At 37.2% G+C, this 24,576-nt stretch overlaps 1 long non-coding RNA gene across 1 annotated transcript; it reads left to right on the forward strand.

Annotated features, from left to right (window-relative positions):
• The first annotated feature begins 337 nt into the window (after positions 1-337).
• LOC116422190 lies at positions 338-22,704 on the forward strand. Its single transcript, XR_004232741.1, has 5 exons — positions 338-924; positions 1,507-1,660; positions 17,992-18,093; positions 22,259-22,375; positions 22,587-22,704. It is a non-coding gene; the product is annotated as an uncharacterized LOC116422190 (long non-coding RNA).
• The last annotated feature ends 1,872 nt before the right edge of the window (positions 22,705-24,576 follow it).

A 24,576-nucleotide genomic window follows, 5' to 3' on the forward strand; every position in this document is an offset into this window, starting at 1 on the left:
ATGGAGATGGAAAAGAGAGCATCATGAGTGTGCATTCAGGATAATCAAAACCCCCAAAAGGGAGACTGGAACCACATTATAAAGGCCTCCCCAAAGCAAACAGAAAAGTCACCATTTTATCTAGAGGCATTGTGCTTTTTGAGCAGGAAAGTGACATTATACAGCTGCCAAATTGATGGGTGTGACAAAGGATGGCTCAAAATGGGGAGGAAGTTGAGGCAGGGAGGCCAACTAGGAGGCTATTGCAGTCATCCAGGTGATTATTACATCATGGGATGAGCACCTGACCCCGGGTGATGGCTGAGTGAATAAAGACTAGTGAGTAGTGGGAAGCATTTCAAGGTAGAATTGACAAAACATTGGCAACAGAATATATGGTGAAGGAGAGTGAGAGTTAAGTGCTCTGAGACTGGCACTCAAATGACTGAAAGAATAGTGCTTGCTACACTCACTCATTTTCCAAACTTTATTGGTTTGGTCGAGTTTGGGGAGGAATAATGAGTTCTGTTTTGGATATTTTGAATTTGAGATACCTGCAGGATATCTTGCTCCCAGGGAAACCAGGGTTAGATATATAGATTTAGGAATTCTTGCAATAGGAATGATAATTGGACCCATAGCAATGGATGAAATCGCTGAAAGAGTATCTAGGAAAAAAAGCCCAGATATGCCTTAGACATTTGAGGTAAGAGGGTTAATTATACTTCTAGAAAGGAGGCCATGGAATGGTCAGACAGGTGGGAGAACAACTAAGGTAAAACAATGTCATGAAAAACCAAAAGGAAAAAAAAACTATTAAGAAAGAGAGGAGGAACAATACAAAATTCTGCACAGAGGTCACAAAGTATGAAGACTGAGAAAAAGTTACCAGATTTGGAGATTGAAATCACTGCTAACTTTGAAGAGGGCTTCTTCAGTTAAGTGGTGAGATCAGAAACTAGATTTCAAGGGTTTAAGAATGAATTAGTGGATTTAAGAATGACAAACCACTTTAAGGATTGGGACCATGAAAGGGAAGAGAGATGTATAAGTTCAAGGATCTTGATTCTTATTTTCCTAGACCACCCCACTTCCACTGAAGATTTGAGTTAATTTGATGAAGGCTTTTCTGTAAGTCTTCCTCTCTAGCTCTGTTCCCCTAGCCCCATTTTTGGGTTAACAGTATACCATTCAGACTATCAATCCCCTCTCTTTCTACATGCATATATTACTTAATTTTTAAAATACTGAGTCTTTTATACAGTAGACACAATAAATATTTGAGTTGGATTGAAGTAATTTCTGATTTTCTGCTCTACTTATTTTTTTTTTTGTACTTGAAAATTTACACTGCTGTTGTCAATATCTTTTTGGGTAGATGATGTAATGCAGAGGAGAAATTCCTGTAAGGAGTTATTTGCTTTTTCTATTTTCTCAAATCTATTTTGTAGGGAATTATATACTTTCCCCATCCCTTCTTGCAAAGATCTCATTTCCTTTTCCCATTTTTCTTCTAACTCTTTTTAGATCCTTTATGAAATCTTCCAAGAAAGCCTTGTGAAATGGGGACCAGTTCATATCTCACTTTGGGGCTTTATCTGAAGTTGATTTGCCTCTGAGAAGCTCAGGATTTGAGGTCTGTTAGAGGAGAAATTCCTGAGAAGATCCATGTCATATCCTGGTAAGAACATTGGTTTTAGGGGCTGAGGATGTGACTTTGGCTGCCAGCTCTCCCCGCTTTTTGATATATGACTTTGGAAAGTCTCTTCACTTGTCTGGACCTCAGTTAATTGTTCTATAAAATGAGGTGAAGGAGAATGGGGGAAGAGAACAAGTATTATATATCAAGGACTGTGATAAATGCTTTACAGATATCATATTTGATCTTCACAAGAACCCTGGGAGGTAGTTTGCTATTATTATTCTCTGCATTTGACGTGGAAGTGAAAAACAGGGTCATTCTACTAGGAAGTGTGACTGAAAATCCCATTTTCCTGACTCTAAGCCTTGTACACCCTAGCTGCCTAGGGGAGTTGGGTTTGATGGGCTGTAAGGTCACTTCTAGCTCTATGTCCTAGGATGCCAAGACCTACTTTTCTTTAGTTGGTCAGTGAGTTGAATATTTAAGATAATTGTAAAATTCTTTAATTTGTTGGTGCTGCTCTCACTATTCATAATTCTCTGTAGCATGTTCAGTATATTCACTTATAAAAAGTAGAAAGGATCCATGCTATTCTCACAGAGTTGGACTTGGCCATAAGCCTAGGAAGCATGCTGAGAAAAGAAAAGGTAAAGATGATTTCTATCTGTCTAGGAAATCTCCTTGAGTCAGACTAAGATCTGTGCTTCATTATCTATTGCTCTCCGACCCCAGAAATCTTGTAGGGAATAATCCTGGCTTCTGGCTCCCTCCTGACCTAGGGCTTCTGGGTAAGGCCTCCTTCATTGTGCTATAAATAGCTGCCAGTGTCTTCATGCTAAGGTAGGTATCATTTATTTCTTACTATACTAGTTCAATCTGGTTTCCCTCTCTTCTTGTCTCTCCCTTGAAATTTCTTTTAAAAATGCAAATATGGTATATGCATATTTAAAATGAGATTTGCATTGAACAAATTACACATGATCTAATTCCCAGAGCAATGCTGCATCAGTTGAAGAAAGGAGAATGTCACATTTAAATACTTTAATAGAAACAAACTGCATTTGAATAATAGTAACATCTTTTAAGCAGAACTTGAGGAGCACATTAATTATTCACAACTGTTCAATATTACAGAGGCAAGAGAATCTCAGATCTTAGTGCTGGGAGAGATTAAAATCCATGTCATCCCAGGGCCTCGGACGTGTCTTCTGCTGTACTGCTCCCCAAAGTCCAGGATTTGTCTTGCTGGAAACTTATTGTCTTTCCTTTTATTACTATTGTCTCCCAGGCTTCTTGGGTTTCCCATCACCAAACCTGAGCTGTCAGCAGGAAAATAGTCCTATTTTCCCATATCTTTGTCCTGCTTCCTAGAGACAGAATATGGCTCTTTAAGGATAAATTTTCTTTTAAAAAATAAATCTGGATTTGGAACTATTTTTCCATATCTTTGTCCTGCTTCCTAGAGATAGAATATATCTCTTAAGGTAAATTGTCTTTTAAAAAATAATTCTGAGTTTGGAATTAGAAGATTTGGAATGAAAGTCTATCTTTTCTACTTTCTACCTATGTGATTTTTAGGCAAGATATTTCACATATCTGTAAAATGAGTGGGTGGGACTATGAGTCTCTAACTTCCTTCCTATTCTGATTAGATTACTTTATGATATTACTAGATTTATGACATGGAATTATATGGCACATAAAAGAGGAGAAAGGCATTTGATATTTCAATACTTCCAGGGCCTCTTCCCCAGAAAACTTGGGGTATAGACACTCAGGAAATGTAGTAGGCATTTCTTCTGGTAGGACCCATCTTCAACTAATCCTTACCTGTGCAAGGGAAGCTCCAAGAAGTTGTAGCACATGCAGGAGTCACCCTCTGGTAAATCATCTCCATCGATGGTCTAGGCCAAGTTGAAAGTAACCAATAGACCTCAAATCTATTGGGGATTTGTGTATGTGTGTGTGTGAAGATATTTCCCAGTGAATGAGCAGATGAGAGCACTGAAGGTGGGCTGAAGTACTCAGAGCTCGGGCCAAACACCAAAGATGCCAAAGTCACCCACTGTTTCTCAGGCCACTGTCCTGACTTTTGTCTTGCCACTGGATTTTGATAATTCAGGAAGATAGAATGACTTTATGCAAGTTTGCCTCATTTAAATCCAAAACATCTACTGGGATGCTATTAATGTTTGGATACAAAGAACAAACAAGAAGCTGAGGTAGTTATCCTGGGCATAAAGAATAGAATGAAACACATCCTGCTCTCAAGGAGCTCATATCTTTGTGGCTAAGTCTTTTATCTTGATTTTTTATCTTTCCTCATTTTGGACTTACTAGTTATTCACCAGGGAAAAGCTCCATGTTACCATGGAAAGGAGAGATTCTTTCTCAGTATAATATTCCAGCTAACTTTCTAGGTTTCATATTACCAATAGTATATATCCCCTCACTTTGATTTAACCGGCTTGCCATTTCCTTAGATTGGTATTGGATTATGAGTCTAGAGTCAGTTTTAGAGTACCTAATGACTTTTCTCAATAGCTCCCTTTAGTAGCCTGGTCTCACAGAGGCTGAGTCACCATGATTTCTTTGCTGCAGCCTGTGACCTTTTTGACATGAAGTTTCCACTCCAACTGAGATTGTCTCTGTTATCATAGGATTATAGAGATAGCTTTGGAAGAGACCTTAGAGAGTGCTCAGTCTAACTTTTCATTTTACACATTTAAAAATTTAAGGTCAAGGAGTGACTTGCTCCTTGCCCCAAGTATTTTGCCCAAACACCAAAAAATGAGAATTGGGAAAATTGGAAGCTAATGAAACATGCTTGGACCATCAACAATTTTAAAAGTCAAAAGAATAAAAAAATAGAAGAAAATGAGAAATATCTCACTGGAAAAACAACCAATTTGAAAAAAATAGATGCAAGAGAGATAATTTAAGAAATATTAGACTACCTGAAAGTAAATATTAGAATTCAAATAAGTATTAAATCCAAGTGCCCTGACTTTGAAGCCAGTTCTCTTTCTTTCTTTCTTTCTTTTTTTTGCTAAATGATTTTACATCCTGTACCTATTTTCCTGATCATAGGAAAAGGTGGGCTCATACATTTGTGGATTTGGATCTTGATGTGATCTTCAAGGCCATCTGGTAAAAACCTATAATTCTTCACAAAAGAAAATTGAGGCCTGTGGAAACAGACTTTCTTTAAATTCAGTAGACACTGTGTACTTGTTGCTATTTTCATCTGCTCCCAGAGCTTTCTCTATCTCTGGATATTATACATGGTTCATTTTCCCTCCCCACTTCCTGCCAAAGGTACACAAACACCTAAGTTTCTAACGGGTAAAAAGATTCCTTCAATAGAAAGTATATATAAAGAGAGCACTTTCCTATCGCCATATCCTCTCCTCTTCACTTTTAACCCTAGAGGAAAGTCCAACACATGTCATTCAGTACAATCTACCAGGAATGCTCTTTATAGCAAAAGTAACAGATGATCTGGAAATTTTCATCATTTCTGTTACTTATCAACTTTCATTTAATGTGAATTTCAAAGATCATTGTTTGAATAATCAGGCCAAGCAGTGTCTATGGAACAAAATGCAATTGTCATGAAAAAACAGTATTTTAAAAATCTAGGTGTTCAAGATATGAAGGAATGAATTTAATTGTATGATGTCATATTGAAACACAGAAGATGGAATTATGGATCATTGAGTTGAAAGGGACCATTCCTTTAGTTCCGATTGTCCTTCTTCTCACTCTTCATCTCAGAAATAATTCCTTTAATGTCTTGTGTCAGAAAGTATTTTTTTCTGAAAATATAATTCTGTAGCACAGGGGATAGAATTCTGGTTGTGGAGTAAAGAAGAAGCGAGTTCAAATCCTGGCTCAGAAACTTACTAGGCATGTTATGTTACCTCTCTCAGGCTCATTGTCCTCATCTGTAGAAGGAGGAAAAAACAGTACCTTTCTCATAGTGGCCTTGTGAGGCTCAAATGAAATGACATAGGGATAAATTTTTGCAAACTTTAAAGAACCATATATATGCTAGCTATCTGAGCATCTAAGATGATGCTATAGTTTCTTTCTGGCTACTTACTTCTTGACCTGAGAGTTTTGGGAACTTGGCTATTAATATTCCTGAGAGTTTTCATTTTAGGATTTCTTTGAAGAAGTGGTTCTTGGAGTCTGTAAATTTCCTTGATAATTTCTTCAAATATGATGCCCAGGCTCCTTTTTTTTTTTTTTGAAATGACTTGCAGATAGTGTAATACTTCTTAAATTATCTCTCCTGGATCTATTTTTCAGATCACTTTCCCATTTTCTTCTATTTTCTTCTATTTTGTTATTCTTTTGATTTTTAAAATTGTTGCTGTTCCAAGCATACCTACCTCATCAACTTTCACTTTCCCAATTCTCTTTTTTTCTCAAAGGCAATTGGGGTTAAGCGACTTGCACAGGGTCACACAGTTAGGCAGGTATTTGAACACAGGTACTTCTGACTTCAGGGATGGTGTGCTACTACTGTGCCATTTAGCTGGCTCTCCCAATTTTCAATTTGAAGGAATACTTTTGGTGAACTTCTGAATCTTCTTTTCCATTTGACTAATTTTGCTTTTTAAGATCCATTTTTCAGTGAATTTTTGTGCTTTTTGGCATTTGATCTATTCTGTTTTTTTAAAAGGTATTATTTTCTTCAGTATATTTTTGGGCTTTATCAAGCTGTTGAAATTCTTCATGGTTTTCTTGCATTTATCTCATTTCTTTTCCCATTTCCCCCTTCTACCTCTCTTATTTAATTTTAAAAATCCATTTTGAGAGCTTTCAGGATCTCAAAAAATTGTCTTTTGGTGTGTGTTTTCACCACAATAACTTTCTATGATCAGATTCTTTTTCTGTTGTTTGCTTATTCTTTCAGCCCATTTTTTGACTTTAAACTTTGTTAAAGTTGAGCTTTATTCCCATGGGATATTAGGCATTGTCTCAAGCTTCAGGCTTTTTGTGTTACTATTTTCAGAGTTAGTTCTAGGGGTCTCTAAGTTTTCAATTCTTCCAAGGTCCTATGATCTAAGGAGAAATGTATATCTTTAGAGAAGATCCCACAAAAACATCAATGCAGCTTTAAGAGATTAAAACTTATTCAAACTATAAAATATTAAAACTGTATTAAGACTTTTGTGATACTCTGTATATACCTCATCATACTTGAGCTTCACAAAAGCTCTGTGAAGTCAGGAGTATGTATTGCTATTTCCATTTCATAAGAAAAAACTAAAAGCTCAGGTTGATTAAAGTAACAAAGGTCACACAGCTAGTGTAGAGCAGAACTTGGATTCAGACTATGACTTCCCAACTTCAGGTTTGGGGCTCTTTCCACTTACCATGAAATGTATACCCAATTCTTCCTCATACGCTCTTGATATGCCTTAGTCTTACTCCCTTCTCTCTCCCTGACTGCTCCAGATATGAAGGCAGGATTGGGAAGGATGGGAAACTCTTCTTGTACTTTTTCTCCTACCAAGTCTTTCATGAAGTTATTTATGTAATTCTTGCCACTGGCCTCCCTGAATGGAGAAGAATTGGAGGGGGAATTGACAAACCCAGTCCTACTGCTCCAATAACATTTTCCCCGCAGATTCTGAGGAAGCAATAAGGACAAATCAAAATCAGATGCCAGCTCCTGATTATCAGCCTAAGTTATTCATCAGGCTCTTGTTTGTCTTGTTTATATCACAGATCCCTTGGGCAGGGACGGAGCTGTTATTTCAGGACTGTCAACACTACGTTGAAAAAAAGTAATATCCTTGAAAGACAGCTTTTGATGTCACCCTCATCTCTTCTGTCCCACCCCACCCCTACCTCCTGCCCTGGAATTGATAAGCATAAGGTAGTGATGGCATTATTAAAAAGAACTGAACAGAAAACACATGGGAAGTTCTTGAGAAAATTCATTTTCTCTTCCTGATGTAGACTAGAGAAGACACTAAAGTTGTAAAACCCAGCTTGGCAATGACTAGATTAATTTTGGAGCACGTTTACACAGCTGCTCCCCTGGAAAAGCCTACTTTTATTGTAAGTCTTGCTCTGGGAAGCCTTGCCTTTATTTAATTAAAAATGATCGGCACTGTAGGCTTTTTATAAACCAAGGTCCATGATAAAATTGCTAGGCGGGAGCACCATTGCATTAGCTCCTTGACATTCTCCTTTATTAGCTGTCAGTTTATAATTAAAGGTTTGAGTGGCAGAACTCTGTGTACCAAGCAAAATGGTTTTGAGGATCTTAATTATTTCTAACTATCACCCTAGCAATTGGATGAGAACAGAAGCAATGCGACTGAAAGGGACTTATTTGGCTGTGCTAGCACCTCCCCTCTTGAAGAATGCAGATATGCTCCAGGGCTTGTTGTGTTTTATGAAAGAAATTTGTGTTTTGAAATGACACTGAAATATGTTTGGTGCAATAAACATTAGAAACAAAACAAAGGACATCCAGTGTCCTAAGAAAGGGCTCGTCCTTTTTAAGAAAAACAACACTAGTCCTTGTTGGGTAGGATTACATATCATGATTTGGGTCTTATAGGAAAAATCTTTCCCATTGTATTTCCATTCATCAGAAAACTTTCTGATAGGTTTCCTTGCATTAATAGAGAAATGAATATCCATTTCTGCCAGTCATCAAAAGTGCAGATTTTCTCTAAGGTTATGAAGTTGTGAGCTCATTGATTTCCTTTGATTTAGAAAATCTTTAAATGGATGTCACTCATTGTGTGCAGTGCTGAGCCAGTTAGGAATGGCCTGAAGCCATATAATACAAGGGCAAAATCTGAGTCAATAACAATGATGCAATGACTTCCCCTCTTTGAACCTCAGTTTATTCTGTTGTAATATGAGAATATTGAATCAGATGATCATGTAGGTCTCTTTTATCCGTCTTGTTTCTGTTGATGGTACTTCCAACTTCGCAGACATCCAGATTAGAAATTTCAAAATCCTCCTCGGTTCTTTCCTATCTCTCTCTGGATTCACTCAATTGCCTTGTTGATTCTGCCTCCACAATATTTTTCTCAATCATCATGCCCTTCATTCTACTCATAAATGCCTAGTTGAAACCCTCAGTACCACTTGTCTGGACTATTATAATACCTTCCTAATTGTCCTTCTTGTATACAATTTCTCCCTTGTTAATATATTTAATATAATATTTTTCTAAGGCACTGTTCTGGACATGTCATTCCCTTTCTCAAAGCTCTTTAATGGCTCCTGTTGCCTCTGAGCTAAAATACCCAACTTTTTATAACCTGAGTCCAGTCTACCTTTCTTGATTTATTTCATGTGGCTTCCCTTGATGCACCTTGTATTCCATGCAAATTGGCCTGTTTATAGGGATCATTCATGAAAGTGGAGGCAACTAAAGTCTGATAAGTGATCTAAGAAGATTATCTGGAAGTATTAAACTAAAGTTGTGTGTCCCAGTGGAGAGGACACAGGCCCTGGGGTCAGGTACTTATGATATGGTCAAATCACATAAAATCTCTGGGTCTCAGTTAAATGAAGGGTGGGACTTGTTGACTTCCATGGTTTCCTCTGGCTCTAAAACTATCCTCATGAGGTATTATGAGAGAAACTGATTAATTTAGCATAAAATAAACTCTACTCCTTTCCCCCAAAATTTCTGATTCAATGTAAAGATTAGACTTAGTTGGGATTGTGCTAGTTACTATGCTAAGTGCTGGGGATTCAAACAAAGGTAAAACTAGAGTACGAAATATATATGGACAGATCATACACAAAATGGAAGAATGGAGCTCTTCAGTCCTGATTTGGGTGTGGGATAGGTCAAGTTGAAAGTCAGCTAAATGAGGTCATTTCCACCTCGAGGTTACCAGATTGTGTGCTAGTCATTGGCTGGTAGGCTTTATTCTTTTTTATGCAGTTACAATGATTATTCATCCCTTGTTCTCAAAGAGGACCAATGACAGCATGAGAGTGATACCTTGCTCTATTTCAAGGAGGAGACATTTGGCTTCTACTTGGACTCTCCTTGTAACCCTTCTCTCTAGGATTGCTTTTCTGAGGGTGAACGTTTGTTTTATTTTGTCTAGGCCCAGATATACACATCACATTTTGAGATACTTTGTGCCACTGAAGCAGTCACACACGCCATTCCTTCTCCCTCCCACTTCCCATCTATCTATCTTGTCAATCAGAAAGTAGTTAGAGGCAACTGGGTGGTACATTCAAGAGACTGCTGGGCCTGAGATCAGGAAGACCTGAACTTAAATCTATCCTCAGAGAACAGTAATGGGACTCTGGGCAACTCACTGAAGCTGTTTTCTCAGTTTCCTCATTAAGACCCATCTCTTTAGATTTTGTGAGAATCAAGCACTCAGCACAGTATCTAGCATGTAGTAGGTGCTTAATAAATCCTGTTCCTTTTTCTTCCCTATACCTTCCAATTCCCCATTAAGGGCTATATGAACAAAAGCAAAAAGAAAAAAACTATTACTTCTCTCAAGGAGCTTACACTATAATGGGGAGACTACATGTAAACTACCATGCAAATACATATTTATTCTATCATTAAAAAAAAAATTGGGACAATTAACTCTTTTGTCTCATGTAATTTCATTTAAAATTTCTTGAAATATAGCCTTGAAAAACCAGCTTCTATAAAGCCCATTGGGATTTAAATGAAGTTGACCAAGCCTTAAATACAAATCATTCTGGCTCTCACTGATTGGCCAATGATAGATCCCAGTCCACGCCTCATTGATCATTGTTTGGGTTTTGATGGCTCTGGGTGAGTGTAAATAGCAATTGTTTCTTTTCCGGTCAGAAACCCAAGGATCTTCCCCTCCCAGAAGGATTTCTTTTTCTTTTTCTTTTCTTTTTTTTTTTTTGAATAGTAGGTAAAAGAATCCACCATTTTGGTCTTACTTCTTACCTAGCCTTAATCACTGAATGGATGTTGCCTCTTACAAAATAAAATATGAGAAAGATTTTTTTTTTTTTAAAAGGCCAAGGTCTTTCACTGTAACCAGGGCCATTTGTAGTCATCTTCATCTATATCTTGCCATTGGACCCAGATGTCTCTGGAGGAGATACAGAGGCTGGTGGTTTACACATTTGTGCTTCATTTAAATCCAATTCACTTGTAAATCAAGACTATCTTCTAGACGTCATTGGTCCCCTTCAAGAACAACAAAACAAACAACTATATATATATGATATATATATATATATCATATATATAGATATAGATATAGATAGTATAGATCTCTGTCTCTCTGTCTTCTCTTAACAAAATATAAGGATCAGTTTGATATATTACTTTTATCAGACTAATTTAAAGTAAATATAAGAAGGATATTCAGAGAAAAGATAGTCATCTATTTTTTTCCTTGCTTGTTAGTGGCAATAATCATGCAATCTGAATATCATGGATAGGCTAAGAAAACATTTTAAATTGAACTGATTTCCATTAACAACAAAATGCAGCTGTTTCAAAGAGCTGTTGAGTGCCTTCAATCTGGATAGGTAACCTATAGCTTTAAATGATCGCATATGGGGTGCTTTGAGATCCCCGGGATTGTCAGCAAGCAGCTCTGTACTAATTAGCTCCCAGGAGGAAAATTTTTTCCTTTTTTTTTTTTGTTCCGGGTTCAGCTTTGAATAAAGGGAACCAGTAATGTTGGCCTCCCATTGGCATTCAGGGAAGGTATCATTTCAGATCCAAAGACAGTGCTGATGGCCACAAAAGCTGAAAATGCTACATAGAAGGTAGAATGCATATGGCACGTGACACTGACTTTTGTTTTTCTTTCCAAAAGAACCAGATTACACTAATGACACATTGTTTATTAATTTTTCTGCTGGGTAAAGGCTTTATTATCATGAAGCTATAATTTCCTGTTCCTTAATACAAATCTGCAGTGACATTTGAAAAATGGAATTTGAGACTAGTCTCAATGCTATTATGGTTCGTTCTGTGCTCTGTGAATTCATTCTTTGTGTGGTTATAGCTGAAGAGAGATTTTTGGAGACAAAAAGCCCTGCAAGTTGGAGAAAACAGCATTATGATGGCTGAAGAGCCTATTAAACACATTGATGGAGAATTTACTACCCTGCTGTTCCAGAGTAATGTCAGACACAAAAAGTCCTTCTCCAAATTTGGTACTACACTTGCCAACTCTCCTAAATCCCTCTCATTAGGTTAATTAGTAGTGTTAGGAAAATAAAAGGCTATTGAAGAAATGATTTATCTTCTGTAGTGGGTGTAAAAGACCAGATTTGGCTTAAATGTTCTTGGCTCACAGTAGTTTTGTGCTGTGTAGTTCCTCTTTTGTCTAAAACATAGCGTGCTTTTAAGTCTGTATTCTTCATCTAAAATGCAGTTATAAGCAAAATCTTTTTCAAATAAGTATAAATAGAGCCTGCAATAGCCTTTCTTTGAAGTCACTAGTCCACCCATTTTTGTACCAAATGAGATGTAAACTCACTGAAGGTATGTTCTACCTTCATGGGAGACACCCAGCCTCGATTTCAAATGAACCTCAGCGTTGGTCTCTGTAGGTGGACAGATGCTCCTGTTGGAGGGTAGGTCACATTGTACTAGTTGCTTTGAGCCCATAGAACAGTAGAGTCTTCTAAATGATGTCCTCAATCATTAAAAAGAGTCTGACCTGACCATCTTTGGGAAAAAAGTTAAATGGATGACAAATGTCTTATGACATTCACTTCACTGAATTAGTAAATTGGTGCACATATCTGGAACAGGCTTCCAGATGGACAATGAGCTGGTCTCAATGTTCCTTTTCATTCTGGACTGGATTTCACTTGGAAAATTACATGGCACTTAAATGATCCTAAGCTTCTCTCTGATAAAAAGCCAACTTTTTCTTTAAAAAATAACAACAACAATATTCTAGCGATCCTTTCTGGAGCCAAAATAGAGCCACCTCAAACTGAAGAACAAAATTATAGCGTGCCCAGCAGGTGATGTTGAGATATTTGGTGGGTTTCAGTTGGCCATACAATATTATCAGTGGACAGTTTTGTGCAAGAACTAATATAAGGAATGTTCAGCAAATGTATGATCAGAAAAGGAGCCACATTGGTTATTGAGAGTAAGAATTGACAGCTGGATTACCTGGGTACTGTAATGGTATGTCCACATTTTTATCAAATGCTTTTTCTGCATCTATTGAGATGATCATATGGTTTTTGTTTCTTTGGTTATTAATATGGCCAATTATACTGATAGTTTTCCTAATATTGAACCAGCCCTGCATTCCTGGTATAAATCCTACTTGATTGTGGTGTATTGTCCTGGGGATGATTTTCTGTAATCTTTTTGCTAATATTTTATTTAAGATTTTAGCATCAAGATTCATTAGGGAGATTGGTCTATAATTTTCTTTCTCTGTTTTCAACCTACCTGGTTTAGATATCAGTACCATGTCTGTGTCATAAAAGGAATTTGGTAGGACTCCTTCTTTCCCTATTTTTTCAAATAGTTTATATAGCATTGGGGCCAATGTTCTTTGAATGTTTGGTAGAATTCACATGTAAATCCATCTGGTCCTGGGGATTTTTTTTAGGGAGTTGATTAATAGCTTGTTCTATTTCTTTTTCTGAAATGGGACTATTTAAGTAATTTACTTCCTTCTCTGATAATCTGGGAAGCCTATATTTTTGGAGGTAGTCATCCATTTTGCTTAGGTTATCAAATTTATTGGCGTAAAGTTGGGCAAAGTAACCCCTTATTATTTCTTTAATTTCTTCTTCATTGGTGGAAAGTTCTCCCTTTTCATTTTTAAGACCACTAATTTGATTTTCCTCTCTCCTTTTTCTAATCAGATTTGCCAAAGGTTTATCAATTTTATTCGTTTTCTCATAAAACCAACTCTTACTTTTATTTATTAGTTCAATAGTTTTTTTTACTTTCAATTTTATTAATTTCTCCTTTTAATTTTAGAATTTCACGTTTAGTAATTGATTGGGGTTTTTTAATTTGGTCTTTTTCTAGCTTTTTAAGTTGCAAGCCCAATTCATTGATTTTCTCTTTCTCTATTTTATTCAAGTAAGCCTCTAAGGATATAAAATTTCCCCTTATTACCGCTTTGGCTGCTATGTCCACATTTTTGAAAGGTCTAGAAGAAGGGACTCTTTTTCTGGATATCCTCTTAATTTCTTTATCCTCATCTTTTACATACAAGGATTTTGGGCAGCTAGGTGGCCCAGTGGATAGAGCACCAGCCCTGAAGTCAGGAAGACCTGAGTTCAAATCTAGTCTCAGATACTTAACGCTTCCTTTCCTATCTGTGTGAGCCTGGACTTAACCCCAATTGCCTCAGCAAAAAAAAAAATAATAAAATAAAATACAAGGATTCTGTGGTTTCTCAGATCCTCCCAGCTAAAGATCTGTGATCCAAAGATGTAAGATCAAAATTCATTCATTCAAAATATGTTTATTAAATACTATGTGTGGTGCTAAGTGCCAGAGGTACAAAAAGAGGCAGTCCCTGCCCTCCATGGGGGAGACAATATAGGCAAAACAAGCAATGTCTAGGGTAAGTGGGGAATAATTAAAAGAGGTAAAGCATTGGAGTTAGGAAGGGTTGGGGAAGACTTCCTGTAGAAAGTGAGAATTCAACTGGGACTGAAAGGAGGCCATCAGAGTGTAGAAGAGATGAGGGATAGCCAGGGAAAATTCCTGGATCCCAGTCATGGAGTATCTTGTTCATAGAACAAACTAGAGGCCAGACACTGGATTGAAGATGTTGTTGGCTAGTAAGATGTAAGAGGACTGGAAAGATGGGAGATAGCCCTAGCATCATGGTCATAAGTCAATGATCATCAGTGAGAAAGGAGCCCAGATGCCAGCCTACAGCAAAACAGAGAGAACCCAGAGCATTTCAAGTGCCACGGCAGCTGTGAATATGATTGGTAAATTCTCTTTTGGAAAATTTGCTGGGACAGAGAGGATAAATTAAGATGTAAAAAAAAGAATATCTCTATAATCCAAAGTGGACTAATCTTTATAGATATCAAGCAGGAGGCCTGAAGCGCCCAATATGGACATTTTTGAAGATGTTTCAAGATCCCTTCTTGGAATGGTATAGAGCTTCACCTTTTTCTGTCATGGACCCCTTTGGTCATCCAGGGAGGTCTAAAAGTATCTTCTCAGAATAATGTCTTTAAATAATTGAAGGAAATGCAACTTTCCCTTACAAGTTAGTAAAGATCAAGATTTTTTTTCCTCACTCATTTTCACAGACCCCATAAAATCTCTACATGATTGTAAACCCAAATTTAAGATTCTTGTCTAGAGGAACTTGCCTTTGGTTTCTTGCTTTGAAATTTTACTACATTCTAATTTTTCCTATTTCTAGTCTGAAGGCAATAGCCCTGAACCATTATGGTATCTGGCATGAGTTTTATTTATAATATTTATATTATAATTTATAACATATTCAAATTATTTTAATGAATAAAAAACATAGAAATTAGACCAGAAACCAGTTTTAGGGAGAGATAACCCTACTTACATGAGCTTAAATTTGGATGTGAGAAATGAATGGGAAAAAAAATCTTAATTTATCATTCTCTATTAATTAACTTCCTCCACCTTCACCAAACTTATAGATTCCAGAGGCAGTAGAACTTGAAGAATACAATAAAGAGCTCATTAATAGGAGACTAATAAGAAAAGGTTACCAAGAAAATCAATTTGAAATATTATTCTATAAACTGTTTTTGGGTTTTATTCACTTCGTTATGTATCAGTTCATATAAATCTTCTTGGAATGGAGAGTAAATAAATCCTTGTTCATTTAAAAATACATATGCAAATCCTTATATATGTATCTATGAAAATCAATGTGGAATGCAGATGTTTTTAAAGTTGTTTCATATAAAAGAAAAAAATTGGAAAAATATAATACTGGTACAATATTGCCCCAAACTGGGGTTGGAACTTCCAAAGATATCTAGAGACATCTTAACCAATGAATTTGAGATTCTAAAAACATAAATGGGATCCTTCTTTCTAACCTTTCCAAGAAAATGAAAATAAGAATTTCTCAGTTCAAATGGAGGGAACACAGATCTGTGCTTCCTATTTCTCAGTAATGCATTTTGAGAGTCAACCATGCACTAGGGAGTGTCCAATCACACATTTCCTCATTCTGAGAAAGTAATAAATGCATCCATTACACTCAGTAGTCTCTACTGGCTGATGCTGCCCATTTTCCAATGACTAAATATTTTATCTCCACGTTTCCAAGGCTGATCTACCTCCCTGTACACAGGGAGGTGTGAAACTCTTTAGTACTTCAGGGTATAAGCTGATTGCCAGCAGAAGGAAATCTCTCTCCCCACACACAGCTTAACACAGTGGGCCCTGTGGCATGCTGGGATTTTCTTGTCTTCCTTTGAAATATTTTGCTTTTGATGCCATATAAGGGGGGCACTAAAATGGATAAAAGAGTGCTCAAGAGGCATGTGGCCTTTGTTACAATCTCACAAAACTGTAGTTAAATTGAAAAGTTAGGAACAAGAATCAAATCCAGAAATCCATGTACTCTGTCTTTAATGGTCTGTTACTATCTCAATGATGAAATCATTCATCTTCCTAATTATCCACAAATAGTTTCTTTTAAAAACACACATACACACACAAGAAGCAGCTACCTCTTTCCCACCCATCCCCCTTCTACTCTGATGTACTTATTTTTCCCCTAAGGAAAGATTAGAGAAAGACTTGAAGGCATTTTACCTCCATCTCTCTTTCCCAACAGGCTGAATTTTCACAGAAAGGTCATTGGAGATTGCAGAGATTTTATAGTCTGAAGTTTGGCAAATGATTTTTTAAAAAGAGACACCATGATGTCCCCTGAAGTCATGTTGTGTTCATGATCCAAAGTGGCTTTTTTCATCTCTGTGCTATTGTGATTCATGTTATAAATGTGACTGAAATATTACAGCTTATTTTAAGAAACACCTATTTGGAACCCCTTTGATTGGCGATGGTATCCTTTAAGACAGTGGATAAAACCTCCATTGCTATATGTTTTCCCGCTGATGTCGAAATGCCTGTTTCAGATAATATCCACATCAGGACCCCTATAGTCACATGCTGGTCACAATTCCTTTAAGACTGGAGGCCTTATTCCCTATTGCCTCTCCTGCTCCTTTTTGGAAATTGTGTCATGGCTGCTGAGGTGTACTTGATATATGGGTCTACATTACACATCAGCAATTTTGGGATCAGTGTTCAAACAGTTTTATTTGTGGCCAAGAGGAAAGAGGCCAGGCCTAAGTACGAAGACTTAGCCTCAGGTTCCAGATCAATCACTATTTAACTTTTTGTGTTCTCTGCACCCTAATTACCTAATTCTATAAAATGAAGGTGATGGTTCCTTCCAGCTTTGCCATTCAACGATACAGTAAAGCTTTTAGATTGGAAAGCTTTTTGGGACCTTCACCAAATTTTCAGTTACACAGAATTCACCTAGATCTTTGGACTGAGATTAGATGCCTGGTTTAAATTTAATTTCTCTAAATCTATTTCATTCTCTAGAATTATTAGACACTAGAGATAAAAAATATACCCAAGAAAGTAACAGAGAGTGAAAATATAGACCTTCTTAGCATCCCCTAAATTTCAGAGGGTTTTTTTAAATTTATAAGAGTAATGATTGTCATTACAGATTGGAAATTGGGAGAGATCTTAAAGGGTACTGAGTCCAACCCTTTCATTTTACAGAAAAGGAAACTGAGGCTGGAAGAGATTCAATAAGTTGCTCAAGACCATAGGTTTTAGGGCTAGAAAATAAGAATTCATGAATCCTTTCAACAATTATTAATTTACTATTGCTATTGAGCATTCAAAGGAAATCAGATCTGGTTGGCCAAGCAATTTGAGAACCACTTAAAGATAATTGCCAGGTAGTGGGTTCAAGTGGTGTTGGACCTGGAGACAGAAAGAGCTGAATGCAAATCCTATCTCAGATACTTAGTGACTGCATTACTTTGGGAAAACCATTAACTCTTTTAAAATTTGTAGTTTAGAAATGGTCATATCCATGGTAGCTACCTCAGAAGGTTTGTATGAGATAATTTATGTGCAGCACCACATAAATGTCAGTTGCTATTATGTTAGCATCTTTGGGTCAGTATGGTACAGTGTGGCATTGTAAGGAGGTTCAGACAATAATAGTAAAGTTTAGAGACTATAAAACTATAGAATATTGGAATTGAAAGGGACCTCGGAGACCTTCTAGTTCAACACTTTCACCAGAGAAATCATTTTTATTGATGTTTTTTTGTCTTTATAGCAGTCATTTCTGCCTCTCTTTCAGATGGAATCCTTTGTGACAAAGAAAAATAATCAGACCCAATGATCACATCCACCGACAGAGAGAACTTCCTCCCTGCAAAATCCCCGCTTTGCCAGGAGGGAGGTTTGTTTCATTATCTGCTTTCTGGGACCCTTTCAGTTTACTGAATTTTCAATGATCAGAATTCAGCTTTTTCTATCTAGATCCTTGGACTGAGATTAGATACCCGGTTTACACTTAATTTCTCTAAATCCATGATATATTCAAAACATCCTCCACACAGAGAACATGGAACAAGGGAGTGAGCAGCTGAGGCTCTGATATCGCCCTGGGAACAATTTATTTCTAACTCACCATGGTGCGCTTACTTGTCATTCCTCGGATGGTATCTCTTCTCATCTGAGAATTCTGGGTAAATATTCCATGATGCTGTGCCCAATTAAAATGAACCTGGAGCTCAGTCCTAGCCGGGCCCACCTGCTGCTCTGTCAAAGGGCCACTTGCATTTTTCTTAGATAAGGAGTCATCGAGTTTTTCTTGAAACGTCTTTCCCACTTTCAAAGAATCACATAGAAACTCAGAGGGCACAGATATGAGCCTACAAGGGCCAATTCGCTATTGCCACAAAGTCACATCCCACCTCCGGTCTTTGCCCATGCTATGCCCCATGCTTGGAACACATTCCCTTTGTACTTTTTCCTCTTAAGAACTCTAACTTCCTTCATGGCTTAGCTCATTTGCCGGCTCCTCTAGGAAGTTCTTCCTTTCCCCCATGGGTAAACGCTAACCCCCCCAAATTATCTTGTTTTTATTCTTTGTGGGCCTGTAAAAATTCAGCGACTTCCAAGACCCTTTTCAACTGAAAATCGATAATCTTTGAATCTGGGTAATGTCACATCCCCCCACGTGATACTAGGAACCCTGGAGCTGTTTTGAGCTTATCTTTGTGTCTCAGGCCTGTAACAGTGTCTTGTGCTTATTTATAGTTATTTTGGGGTCAGTGCTAGTGGTTTCATCAGTTTAGAGGATTCCTGGTGGGTGAATTCCCTCTGTTAATGTAGATCAACAATGATTCTGCAACTCTGAATTAGGTGCCCAGAGCACCAAGGGGTTAAATGACTTGTTTGGGGTCACACATGTCAGGGTCCAGAACTCCTGGATCTGGAACTAGCACTGCCCGGCTGCCTACTGCTTTGCACATAGGAGACAATAAATGCTTGTTTTCTTTAACCATGATTACCTGGGACTCTGTTCCCTGAAGGAAAAGCATGTTATGTTTCATCTCTCTCCCAGAATTCTCTGGTAGTCTTAAGGGAGTTTGGGGATACCTAGTCTCTTTCTCATTGACTTAAACCCCTATTGATTGTGCTCCCCCAATTTTAGGGTCCTCCTACCCAAGTACATTTAACTACTTAACAAATTTGATTTTGCAAATGAATATTTACTTCAGATTTATAGAACAAAAGAATATGTTTACAAACATCTACTCAACAAATGGGAGCGTAATCCCCCCTAACTGCATCAATCAATCTCTGAAGATAAAGGGAAGTTAGGTTCACAGTTCAGCTCAGAACCTAAAAATATCAGTTACATTGTCTATACACCTCTCTGCTATCTATCTATCATCTATCTATCCATCTACCTTTCATGAAGCTCATTAAGTTCCAAGTCTCAGGCCCACCTGGGTGTGTACCGTGGTACCCTGGCTTCTCAGGGCTTTCTTGCTGGGCTGGCAGCCTGCCCTGGGATCCAGCCTTCTAGGTCACCATGGCTTCAATTGCCCAAGCCTGGGATTCCACTCCCTCTAACTAGAAATGAAAGCACAATTGAGATAGAACAAGCCTGTAAGCCTGTTTTATGGGGGCACAAATTGTAAGAGGGGGAATTGTAGCCCTTTTCCTTACTTACTTGGTTTATGACACTCGTGTGTTCCAAGTAAACACAATGAGAGAGAGAGAGAGACAGACACAGAGAGATAGACACAGAGAGAGAGACAGAGAGAGAGAGAGACACACAGAGGGAGAGAGAGAGAGAGAGTGAAAGAGAGAGAGAGAGAGAGAGAGCAAGAGAGAGGGAGATAGGGAAATAGAGAGAGGGAGAGAGACAGAGAAAAGAGAGAGAAGATAGAGAAAGAGAGACAGACAGACTCATTTTTTTAAAAAGTACAGCCTGTTCTGGCTACACAGCCAGTGGAAAGAGGCTGTTTCCACCCACATGGTAAGAGAACACAGAATGTCTTCTCCCAGAAGTAACTCTATTATGTCTCTCATCACCCCACATCATTAAGAAGCATGGTTTTAGAGAGTCTTTTAGAGGGTCTTGGAACTCTATAGGGGAAAATGGGAGTGTGTGGGAGAGATGGAGCTAGATAGTGGAGATGGGCAGTCTCTGTTCTGCCAAATGTCTTTATTTTAAGGAGACAAGCTATTTTAGCCAGTCAAAGCTAGAAATGAATATTATTATAGCAGAGGCCAACTTGGGAAGGGAAAAAGGAACAGGTACAGCCCCTTATTGCTGCCCAACTTAGACTGAAACAATCTGATTCACATCCTGTTTTATGCCCTAAATGAGATGTGATCACTACTTGTGAGAGATTGCATGATTCAATGATAGATCACTAGATTTGGGAATCAGTGGAGATGTGTTTTAATTGAGGCAAAATACTATTTCAGATTCTAGTTAGCTGTATAACTCTGGGCAAGGTATGTATTATGTATTAACTTCTTGTAGTCCATTTTCCTCTTCTGCAAAATGGGTGTAATAATAGTGCCTATTTCACAGAGCCATGGTAAACATTAAATGATGTTTTATATATATGTGTATAGTCAAATTGAAAGCACTATAAAAATATTAGTTGTTATTATTTATTCCCCCAAACATGTCTCATCTTTTTTGCCACTTTGTTTTCATATTTAATGATTTACTTATCTTTGTAAGAAGCAAAACATATTGCTATGATATAGAAGACAACTTATGAAATCTATAAAAACTATAGTTAATATTTATATAATGCTTTAAGATTTGCAAAGGATGATTTACAATAATTTTCTCATTTTATCATGGCATGTGCTTAGGAAATAGATGAAGAGACTGAGAAAGACAGGTTTAATGACTTGCCCATTCTCACAGTTAGGAAATGTCTATAAAAAGAGTCCATTTCGGGTCTTCCTGGCTTTGTCTTGTACTCTGTCTGCTGCACCCCCTAATTGCCTTAAATGCTCTCAGAATTTCTGAAGGTTAATCTCAGGAGTTGGTATAATGTTTCATACCCACTACTATTATTGTATTATCTCCTTAACTATCTCTTTCTAAAAGCTACTTAAAGCTAGCTGACTATGACTCTCAGCTGGTAACCTTGGAGGGAAGATGACCAGTGGGGGCTCAAGCTGATGACATTAAAGCATCTTCTCTGATGCATCAGGGATTATCCCTCAGACCATTAAGGGAGCCATAAACTACCAAGCAATCCAGCTCTAGGGAACTGAGACTCCTCTATAAGAGCTATTGAGACAAAGCCCCTCAGAGTATATATGATCTAATTCAAAACATTGCGTGGTATAGAATAGCTCAGATTTTTCTGTCTGTTTTTTACTCAAGTTCCAAATTGGAAATTATTTTATTAGTTTTTGCCTAAATTTCTGCTCTCTTCCAGGCTTCTGTGTTTTTTTTTTCCCCTTCTAACTTCCAAGTTGTTAACTGCATTACTCGATTTAGACTCATCTGTGAATTTAATTAACATGAGGTTTCCAGATCATTAATGAATGTTAAATAAAACTAGACCCAATATTAATCTCAATTAATCTTTGCTGACAAAGGGGCATTTGGACAGTGTTATCTATACTTTGAGTCCTGCCATAACCCTCTGTAATTTGAGATTTACATTTGTCCTTGACATTGATATTATGTAAGCCATATAAATTAAGGGAAATATATGTGCTCCCCGCCTTGGAATTTAGCCATAATGTTCTGACTTCTTGGCCAAAGAAATTGGGGACTCTTAAAGGCCATCACTGGAGTGACATTAATCACTGATAAACTTTTGTGTTAGCATACAAAGAAGGAGGGATTTTTTTCAGGTCTCCTTATTTCACTAGTAATTGTTCGCATACTGCCACATTGTCTGGTAATCATGTTTTCTCAGGTGGTTGTCACTTTTGAAATTGCTAATTGGAGTCTCTTTTTTTCCTTTAAAGACCGTTTCTTTAGCTTGCTCTGCTTTTCTTACAGAAGCAGAAATCTTCATACAAGATTGCCTTTCTGTTACTTTTTTTTTTTTTTTTTAAATAAGCGTGTTCATAGAATTTAGAACTGAAAGGAACCTTTGGAGTCCTTTTGGAGATATTGAAACTGAGACCCGGAAAGTCACAGAAGAGTAAAAATGGTCAGAGTCAGGATTTGAAATCAGGTAACTTGACTTGTACACCATAGCTCTTATAACAATATCCCAGTGCCCTCACTCATCACAATAAAAGAGAAACAAATTTTCTATTAGTCCTGTGTTTAGGATAGGCCTGTTATCTCCTCCTTTATTTAAATGAAAAGCTTTCCTTTGTATTTCAGTGACTTTTCATTTCCATGGGTGAGAATCACAAACCAGATGCTGTTTTTCTCAACAGCAAACTTCTAAATCTGGTTACATGGGACACATGTGATCTTCAAGAATGGCGTTTATTATGATGGAAGATACAAAGCATGAAGGTGACCAGAATGCGTTTCGAGTCATCAGCATCCAGGTAGGGTTGCCAACCAGACAGTATTTAATTGCTGAGATTGGGACTTTATCATAAAAGTTGATTAGTTCCTCTTTATAGATCATGCTATGGTCTTTATATTGATTATGCTGGTTAAAGTTTCAAATTCTGGCTCTGATCTTTTGGGCATGAGTAACATGTTGCCACCATATACCTGCAGAGATACTTGTTGATCCAAACATGTTCAATGACTATGGTAGGGGGGTCACTTGTTGTGACCTCAACCTTTTTCTGCTGCCAATCTGAAGAGCTAGTAGTCCATAGCTAGTCCCTTCTGAAATTCTAACATTGGGGCAGACCCTTGATAGCATTGCCTTACTCCATGAGTGAACATGGGAGAGCGACAAAAGAAGACCTAACTTAGCTTTTGCTGTTACTTTCTCTAGTGGTCTTAGGCAAGTCATTCCCCAGACCTAAGTTTCCTGAATTGTAAAAAGAAAGGTTGGTTTGGAAAACCTCAGCTATCCCTTCTGGATGACTTTACGTATCTAAGATACAATGAAGTCCTATAACTTGGAGTTCTGTAGCTGGTGTTTTCTTCTCTTTTCTAATGATCCATTGAGTGGAAAGAGGTTGTGACTTAGTTTTTGACTCTTATTTGGGTTTAGGCTATAGGAAGTAATGGACTAAAATTCAGTTTCCCAAAAAGAAATTCTAGACACCTAAAAGATCTATATAGCTGTATATATAGGCTTGCAGGAAAATAACATACTAGGCAACTAATTGGAGCTAGGAATAGTGTGCTAGGCTTGGTTTCAGAGAGACTTATCTTCCCAAGTTAACATTTAGCCTTAGACACTAGCTATGTGACCCTGAGTAAGTCACTCAGCTCTATTTGCCTTAGTTTCCTTATTTGTAAAATGATCTGGAGAAGGAATTGGTGAATCACTTCAGTATCTTTGCCATTAAAACTCCAAATGGATTCACAAAGTATTTTTAAAATTTATTTTATTAAAAAAATAAGAAAAAAAGAAAAACAGAGAAGGAATACAAAATAAAACAAAATAGAACATTGTCATGTGCCCAGAAGAACATCAGGGAAGATTCAAAATATATAACAGCAAATTATCAGATCAAGAAAAAAATATATATCTGTACAAGAAATTATATTCATGAGTGTCCATCTTTCTTTTTACTTCCCTTATAAATTGTTCTTTTGTTCTCTATTGCACACGTTTTTTACTTTCTTCTTTTTTTCCCCCTTTCAACCCCTCCCCTACCTCCTCCAAGCAGGCTATTGTTAAGAAAAGATATATTTATGTGGAGATATGTAGATATATACATGCATGTACACACATACACATCACTCACCCCCATATATTTTCCCTATCCCTGCTGCTTCTTTGTTTTAATTCTGCTCCTTAGCTTGTCTTGCTATTACTTAACCTCCCCCCACCCATGAATCCCTCTTTTGTCTTCTTCCCTCACCCTTTGCTTCCACATTCCCCTATCCCTCCCCTTTTTTCTATATAGATTGAGGGGGATGCTATACTCTTCATGGTATGTATGTAATATTGCCTATTTAACCCAATCTTGGTGTGAATAGTTTTCAGAAGTACGAGTTCATCTCTCTTTAATGCTTTTGTGTCTATTCTTCCTTTATATTTCATATACATTATCATAATTATTATTTTAACCTTAACTCTACCCCAATCTTTTTTTTAGCTATCCTATTATTGATGTCAACCTTAAACATATAGTATACATTTCCTATGTTTAAAAAAAACCAATTTGTCCATATTGCGTTCCTTGAAACTGATCTTTGATATTAGTTCTTATATGTTAAATTTTCTGTTAAGTTCTGGTTTGCTTGATAGAAACGCCTGAAAATCTGCAAGTTCATTGAAGGTCCATT

The sequence above is a fragment of the Sarcophilus harrisii genome, chromosome 3 (genome assembly GCF_902635505.1).
Source record: "Sarcophilus harrisii chromosome 3, mSarHar1.11, whole genome shotgun sequence".
In the NCBI taxonomy this organism is placed as follows: Eukaryota; Metazoa; Chordata; class Mammalia; order Dasyuromorphia; family Dasyuridae; genus Sarcophilus; species Sarcophilus harrisii.